The sequence below is a fragment of the Castanea sativa genome, chromosome 3 (assembly GCF_040712315.1).
Source record: "Castanea sativa cultivar Marrone di Chiusa Pesio chromosome 3, ASM4071231v1".
NCBI classification, from domain to species: Eukaryota; Viridiplantae; Streptophyta; class Magnoliopsida; order Fagales; family Fagaceae; genus Castanea; species Castanea sativa.
In genome coordinates, this window is record NC_134015.1 from 9,640,179 (window position 1) to 9,647,463 (window position 7,285).

The window sequence follows — 7,285 nt, forward strand, 5'->3', positions numbered from 1 at the left end:
ATGGCTTTGTTGAGTTCAATTGTATATTTTTAATTGCCATTAACCTATCTCAGCGTCAGTTTTGTCAAAAAAGTTATTTGACATTGTCATCTGTTTGGTATATTGCAGTAGGATTCTTTGGTACTTTTAATTTTTGTACTCTTGGTTATTTAGTAAATGAAGTGTTAAAATGTTCCTACCAGAGTGAATTCTGCATTGCATTATTTTGAATGATTTATCCTCCTAAGACCCAAGCCTGTGGATGGGGTTAAATAAGGCTTGAGGCTAACCAAACCCAAGGATTCCAAGGTGCTACTTTGGATTTATTATTCCAAGTTATTGCACTATTAAATTACTCTAGTATAACTTGATCCATATGGCTGATTTGATTTTTGTAGCTCTGGCAAGAGTTTTGGATTACTGGAGATGTTGACGGACGAGGTTAACTGGTATCCAATCCAAATGGTCCCCTTGATCATGATCTTTTCTTTCTATGTGCAAGAGACACTGTCAAGCTTCTAAGGAACCATCCTAGTCTTGCTCTTTGGGTAGAGGGAAATGAACAAGTTCCACCAGATGACATCAACAAAGCTTTGAAAAATGACCTGAGACTCCATCCTTATTTTGAAAACTCCAATTAAATCTGCAAATATTCTGAATATTTATCTTGATGGTACATGTGTTTACATCCAAGGACCCTTGTGGGATGGGTTTGCAAATGGAATGGGAGGCTTCACTGATGGCCCTTGTGAACTCCAGAATCCTGAAACATTTTTTAAGAATGATTTTTACAGCTATGGATTCAATCCTGTGGTTAGATCTATCAGGATGCTTGTCACAGATACCATCAGAGCAACAATGCCTCAAGAATGCTGGCAGATTCCATTGTTTAAGAGGTTTCATAGTGGGTACACTGAAGAAGTTCCAAGCCCCTATTGGAAATCCATAAATGCATACCCTATTCAAAGCCAAAAAAATGTGTTGATTAGATTGAGGTTTGTGGAACCCCAATGGATCTTGATGATTTTTGTTTAAAGGTGAATCAAAATCTTTCTCTAGCAATTCTAGATGCCTTTTGCTTCTTCCTTTTTGTGTGTGTGCGTGTGTGTGCGTGTGTGTGTGGTGACCTATCTCAAAATGATCATCAGGCTCAACTGGCTAACTGCATTCAGCTTTGCTGGACGGCTGGACTTCCAGTATATGGAGTATATACATTGCTATCCTGATTTGGAAGACACAGAACCCTTAGACTGGGCTTAGAGGTCAATTTTATGATCATCTCCTAGACCAAACAGCAGGTTTCTATGGCTGTCGTGCTGCAGAACCAATCCATGTCCAGCTGCATCTGGCTACATATTTTATAGAGGTAATTTCTAACTAGGAAGAGTTATAATGTATGAGTTTGGATTGGATCTTGAAATTCAATGAATATATAATATCTGATGAAGTGTTTTCATAGAACACATATTGAAACTGAAAAATCTTTTGAATTCAATAAATGAAACTGATTTTTCTTTTTGACTGATCTAAATAAAAGGTTAGTAAAAAAATCTTGCTAATATGCACATAGCTGATTTCCTTTTTTGTTTTTGTATGTGTGGGTTGAAAAGACCCAGGGGTGGCTAAAATGCTTAAATTTGTGTTTCTTAAAAATATATATATTCCAGAAGAGAGCGCATACAAAATAATGCATTTTACTAGAAGACATTCTTCGTACTTAATGCTATTTGAAACGATCCCATCCACAATGGTATGTATCTTTGCAATTGTTTTCCGATCCTACCATAAGCAGGCTGTCAATGCTATGTCTGTGGAACTATCCAACATAGCTATTGAAGCCTCGGTCTGGGATCTAGAAGCTACATGTCTGTACTACAATGTTTTTGAAAATCTCGCTGCTCCAGCCAAAAAAACAGTACCCATAGTTGCAATGAAGTACCCAAAGTCTAAATACCCAAAGCCGGTCTTTTTCTTTCTCCTCAAACTCTACCACGTGTCAGACTATGGCATTTTATCTTGGAACTTATACTGGTTGCATCGGTGTGGTGGAGGTTACAAGCTTCTAGAGACATACAGAAGGAAAAAAAAAAATACCCCTCAAGATTACATCTAAGGTTTTCATCAAAGGGTCCAATTTTGAAATTGAAATGCATGTTGAAAATGTGGCCATGAAAGCTGACTAGAAATTTAACCTATATGAACAATTTCATGGTTAGGCGAGGAAATGGTGATTTTGATATGGCCTCAGGAGAACCTGCAACTAGTGGGACAGACAAAAAACATGAGGTTGGTTTGTTCCAGAAGATTTGCAGATGTTTCACAAATGAACATGATAGTTTGAAGGTTACCAAAGTAAATGGGGTTAATATAGGAGGTGCTTTCTTCTTTCATTTTTCTGTTCATGCTTTGAAGACAAACCACAAGGAAGGAGAGGACACGAGAGTTCTTCCTGTTCATTACTCAAAACAACTATTTCTCACTGGTGCTGAGCGAGGTTATGCCCATTAAGATCACTTTTAAGGTCCCTCCAGGTGTCACACCTTGAGCTATGCTTCATGGCTGGAATTACCATGGTATGCATACTGTTCATTGAGCTGGGTAAACATATGCTTTTAATGCTGTTTGCAACCATGTGGAAGTATAAACTCTATCGAGGTCAAGTTTTACAGAGGAGATGATATCCACAAATTTCGGGAATGCTGGGATATAATTCCAACTTTTACTTGCTTATTTGTGCTGTTTTGCTTTGAGAAACATTTGTTACTTAGTTTCAAGTAAGTGTTGTGTTGAATTAGGTTGAGATTGTATGGATATTGCCTTTTCAACTTAGTGTTACATAGAAGATAGTGGCATGGTGAATGCTAAACTGCATTTAGATTCACACCGTGAGATGTCTATACGTGAGATTATTCTTGATTTTTCTCAAGATTACACTGAAATGGGGTCTCACAAAGTTACTGAGCATTTTCATGGGGGATTGTACTCTTTCATTTTATGTAGTGGTTTTGATCTGCTAGAATTTAGACTGCCGCATGCTGAAACAAGTTTTTATTTGCTAACGATAACTATAGAGTCTCATCTTGGTGTACTAATCTCATTTGGCAACATAGGATTTTTCCTGGCCTGTTCTAAACAGGTTAGCAGTCCTTTTTTCCTATCAAAATTAAAAATTGATGAATTATTCATATAAATACTTTCTTAACAATTGACTGTCTTTTACCAGTCAATTTCTTTAATGTTTGTTGTGAGTGAGAAGATTAAACCAGGTTGAAAGCTTTTTTGGGCTTAAATGTGTAAGCTTCCTTGGTTTTTCAAACTTGATACAATAGATTATATGCAATTTATAAAAGTTCATCGCACCCCCACGATGGTTGGTTCTTATAATTTATTAAAAAAAAAACAAAATTTGAAACTATTGAATGGCTGGGACAACTTTCTTTGATGTATTATTTTTTAATGAGATTTTTTTTCATTGATTGAGCAATTATCTTTAATTCAATATAAGATTGACACTAATTGAGATAGGTGGTTTAGTATGTCTCTATAAGTGGATGAGATTGTAGAACTTATATTATCATGGCCTTGGCTCCTTTGTAGCCATGCGTTTCACCTAGATCTAAAATGCCAGGATATGGCAAACAGAAACAGAACCTAATGAGAACCACTTCAAACAAAGTATTACACAATCTCTGTAAGGAGGCCAGTACAGTACCTATGAATATCGCATGCCTGAATTTGTATATAAAAGAATAAGTCCTATCGATTTGTTTATATATGTATTTACAGGTCTGAATGAGCAACAAGAAATATACAAGAAGTAAACTTCGGACAAAGGATGGCTTAGGTTTGACATCCCTGGAAATGATGAGTTTACAGTGGTAAAGAAAAGTCTTGATAGAGAAAATTCCATCCGTGGGTCGATATCTGGTGGGAAGTGTAACAGATGTGTCATTTTTCCCACAATTGTCAGCTTGGTTGCTGAAGCCCTAGAAAGTAGAAACCAGGACTGTTAGACTGCTCAGTGGTTAAGATATTACGTGTCATATAAGTTATTTTTGATACTTCTTTGAGTTCGTATATTACTGATTGTTTCAAGTTTAAGTATATAGAGATGTGAATTTTGCATATAAGTTTTCTTGGACATGGTTTTATAGTATAATCAGGTTTGTAAGATGGGAAATGGTTGGTTTTGTTTCATATCTTTACTTCTCTCAACCAAACATTTAAGTGTTATTTTTTTAAAGGAAAAATTTTCAGAGTAACATTTAAGGTTGGTTGACATCAAATATTTTTCTGTGCATAACATGACCATATGAAATTTAGTCCACCCGATCCAACATCATAAGCACATTGGGAATGTGAATAATTGTAACTGTATACATTTAAAATGACAGTAATGAAATGCCAATCCTTGGGCTTTATTTTTCTTGGAACTGCTGACTGCAGTTTAATTGTTTTTAAATAAGTACGAAACTCAATGAGAGATTTCTTTACTTATCCAATTTCTATTGAATCAAGATAACCCTTTTTCTTTTTTTTTGTTGTTGCTAACAAAGGATAATTCTGAGCTTCCAGTTGCTTGATTGAATTTTTTTTTGGTTAAGTAAAAATGTGTTTTTGGTAGGTTCTAATTCGCATAAACATATTAGCTATTGATCTTAGAATGTGATTTCTTCTTCTGTCAATTTAACATGCATCTCTATGGCTAAGAAAGAAAGATATGAGGGATAAAGAAGAATAAATAGGGACTGAAAGGTTCAATTGGTGTTATAAGGGTTTTAGTTTTATAGTGAATGCATTTTCCCTTCTTACTCGCTGGTGCAAAGATAGACTTAAACTAAACTTTGATTCTGTTGTTTCAATGAACTTGATTTGAATCACAAGTTCTTTTAAAATTTAAGAGTAGTGGAGATGGTGGTCAAAATTGAGATTTAATTGTTATGCCATTTTAGGTTTTCAGAGTAAGCTGGTATGCAATTCATGCTAATTTTAAGAAATTGTAAGATTTTCCTTTGGTTGCATTCCCTATAAATTTTACTTGACTATGTCTTTTCCTGTCAACCTTGTGTGAACTATTTTCTTGTAATTTGTCAGTACTTGGGGTCACTGTTATTAGGTTTTATATTAACCAAAAGATGGTTTAATAATTTTAATTTTCCTGGAAATTGCCCATGGTCTTTGTGCCAAATGGCACCTCCAACACCCATATAAGTATGGATGGTTGGTGAGGTTGGGGGTTCAAATCCCCTTGGATGCATGAGTAACTTACCAAGAAAAAAAAATTGTAATAGCAATTAAAAAAATAACAAATTCTGGAAATTGTTATGTGGTTTTTGACATTTCAAATTGAGTTGGAATTTATCAAACTAGTCTTGGAGCTGGCAGTTCCTAAGCCTTTCTACTTCTCAGAATCAAATTTGATCCCCCCCCCCCTCCCCAAAAAAAAAAAAAGAAGAGTAAAGGGTCTTATTGCTTGTCCTTTTTTTCAGTCAGGAAATCAGCACCTGGATCTGAATTGTTGTGGAATTAGTTATTATGTGGAAGTATATTTAAATGGGTGCAAAAAGGTAATGCCAAAAGGGATGTTTCGGAGGCATTCTCTTAATGACACTTATATTCTGCATCCTGATGGTCAAAACTTGCTTGCTGTTCTTCTTCACCATCCTAAGAGGGGGGGGGGGGGGGAGGTGGTGACCATGAGGTTTACAGCTAAATCAAAAAGCTATTTAATTTTTTGTTTTATTTATTTTAGAATTATATTTATGATTTTGGATCCCATGGGAGTGGAATGATGGAGTAAAAATCTATATTTTGATATGCTTGGAAGACATGCACTCTAACAATAATTTGCTTTCATAGTAGATTGGATTATTGTCAAATGGGTTGCTACATTTTTAAAAGGAACGTTATGAAACAGACAAGTTTCATGCCAATATGAATTTTAATATGATCCACCGTTGGGATGGTGGATTGGCTGAGAGGCCAAAATTTTATCATTATTGTGATATTTATGGACTTCTGGTGATCTCTCTGCCCCCCCCCCCCCTGTGTGTGTGTGTGTGTGTGTGTTGTGAGTTTGATCAATTATGGAAGGTGTATGCAAAATAAAAAAAGAAATGTATAACAACCACCCACCCAGGGAGCATAGAGATTGAGACTTACATGGTTCAGCTTTATACATATGTCTAGGGGTGGCATCGAAGACAAAATTTCACTGACAAAGGTGACTACAATAGTGGCACAAAACATTCTCAAAACCCAACCCCAAATACATCCAACATGCTCTTTGTTACAAATAACAAAGATTACGGCTTCGAAGTCCATTTGGTGACTTTTTGTGGAGACTACCCAACCAAATAGGACTAGGCAGTACTATTGGCTTTCTCATACACAACAAGAAGAGGAAAGACAAACCATACCAATTCAGCAAGTGTTCATTGTGGATGTGTGTGGGTTGAGTTCCACACCACGAGAAAATAGTAATGAAAGTGAGCAATTGATGGACATAGTTGGGTCTAAATCCTTCAACTTAAGCTTTTGGGTTGGAGTGGTACCCCGTACCCCAATATATATCTTGTATATAGTTGGCCACAAACCTTTTGGATGAAGCTTTTGAGTTAGAATGATGTCCAATATGTATATCAATGGGAGGTTAGTGGACCCCTTGGGCGCTTCTCTCCTGAACTGCAACAAAGCTAACTGAATATCAGTGGGTTATAACTCCAAGTGGTACACGTTATGTACACCTCTTATTCAAAAGCCACACAATCATTGTCTGTGTGAACACGGCATGACCCTGTGTTTGTGCATATATGTATGAGCATGTAGTGCATGTGCATGTGTTTCTTTTTTTTTTCTTTTTTTGCGAGGGGGTTGGGGGTTGGTGGTTACTAAAATTGGGACAAATCCTGGAGCATCAAAGTTTTCAGATTTACCAAAATTTGTATGCTTTATACTGAGGGCATTGTCATGGGATGCTTGCAATGTCAAATGCTGGGAATGCCAAGAATATAGTGATGCTAATGATGGTGTTATTATAACTTTATAAGTTGATGGTATGTTAATCACTGAAGTCAGTCCCATGATGATGAAAATTACCATAAATTGTGGCTTTTTTATTTTTAAAATTATTTTCAAAATTGTTAGGGTATTTATTTTCTCTGACCTAAATTGTCCACAAAGTTTTTACCTTAAACTGTAGAGTACTGACAAAGCAGCAATTTTGTGTCAAAAGTTTATTTGAAAACAAGTATAACTCATGTTGTGGGAACAAGTAACGACATGAGTAATCCTATGTTTGCAAGAG

The 7,285-nt window shown here is 35.9% G+C and overlaps 1 pseudogene; it reads left to right on the plus strand.

The window, feature by feature from the left end:
* On the plus strand, window positions 1-3,759 carry LOC142628468 (mannosylglycoprotein endo-beta-mannosidase-like; annotated as a pseudogene).
* Window positions 3,760-7,285: the final 3,526 nt, after the last annotated feature.